Source organism: Bison bison, unplaced genomic scaffold (assembly GCF_000754665.1).
Source record: "Bison bison bison isolate TAMUID 2011002044 unplaced genomic scaffold, Bison_UMD1.0 scf7180017864037, whole genome shotgun sequence".
Taxonomy (NCBI): domain Eukaryota; kingdom Metazoa; phylum Chordata; class Mammalia; order Artiodactyla; family Bovidae; genus Bison; species Bison bison.
This window is the reverse complement of record NW_011494609.1, coordinates 2,236,244-2,237,319: the sequence shown is the minus strand read 5'-3', so window position 1 is coordinate 2,237,319 and position 1,076 is coordinate 2,236,244. Positions and strand designations below refer to the sequence as shown.

General features: G+C 43.3%; 1 protein-coding gene across 3 annotated transcripts in view; it reads right to left on the bottom strand.

The window, feature by feature from the left end:
- HLCS (holocarboxylase synthetase (biotin-(proprionyl-CoA-carboxylase (ATP-hydrolysing)) ligase)) overlaps nt 1–1,076 on the bottom strand; it is a 217,064-nt gene that overhangs the window by 133,431 nt on the left and 82,557 nt on the right. The gene's annotated exons all lie outside the window — the stretch shown is intronic.

Here is a 1,076-nt window from a genome sequence, read left to right as displayed (position 1 = left end):
ACCTGTGTCTCCTGCATTGCAGGCGAATTCTTTACTGTCTGAGGCACCAGGGAAGCCCAATGTTGCTCCACTGCAGGAGAACTAAATAATAAAGTAAAGGATAAAGTAACTACCCTGCTTTGTTTGCAATGGGTGTATCTTTGTCTGTCTGCTGTTCATTTTTGTGGTGCCTGTCTTTGTTCTCTTGAAAGAGGAAGAAACTTCTCTTCCAAGTTCATTCAAAAGAGTCAGAAAACATTCTCCAAAATTGAAAGAAGTCCAAGATGTTTCATTCACTATTTTCTGAGCACCGGACAAAATTATACTTGCTGCTGTGCTAACTGTAAGAAAATCATGGTGAATAAGAGAGTCCTTGCACCATGGGCTTCTCATATTGAGGAGCTTAGAGATATCCATGCATGTGGTCGTTGTCAGCCTATCTCTAGGGGTCAGTTAATCCTTAGCCAAGGCTGTGCATGAGGAATTCCTGCTGTTATTCTCCAGGGAATTCTTCCTCTGTCCCCACCTGTATTATCAATGGGAAGCCTGGACTTTGCCCTTCAAAGTTACCCACTGTCCTGGGAACAATCTAAAAGTCAAAATGTCTGTATTTTGAGAAAGGTAAATATTATTTGATATTACTTGTATGTGGAGGGCTTCCCCAGTGGCTCAGTGGTAAAGAATACACCTGCAATGCAGGACCTGCAGGAGATGAGGGTTCAATCCCTGGGTCAGGAAGATGCCCTGGAGAAGGAAATGCCAACCCACTCCAGTATTCTTGCCTGGAGAATTCCATGGACAGAGGAGCCTGGCGGGCTACAGTCCGTGGGGTCACAAAAGAATCAGACATGACTGAGCAACTGAACAACAACACTAAGTATACCTATATTATAAAAATATGAACTGGTTCAGAAAGCAAGATCCAGGGAAATAGGCACATTTCTATCCTACACTAGATCCTAAATTCTCAAAACTCCTTCCTTTCCAGTTCTAGAGTTCATGAGTGATCCTCTAGGCCTCTATGGAGGCCTCAGTTTTCATTCCAATCCCAAAGAAAGGCAATGCCAAAGAATGCTCAAACTACCGCACAATTGCAC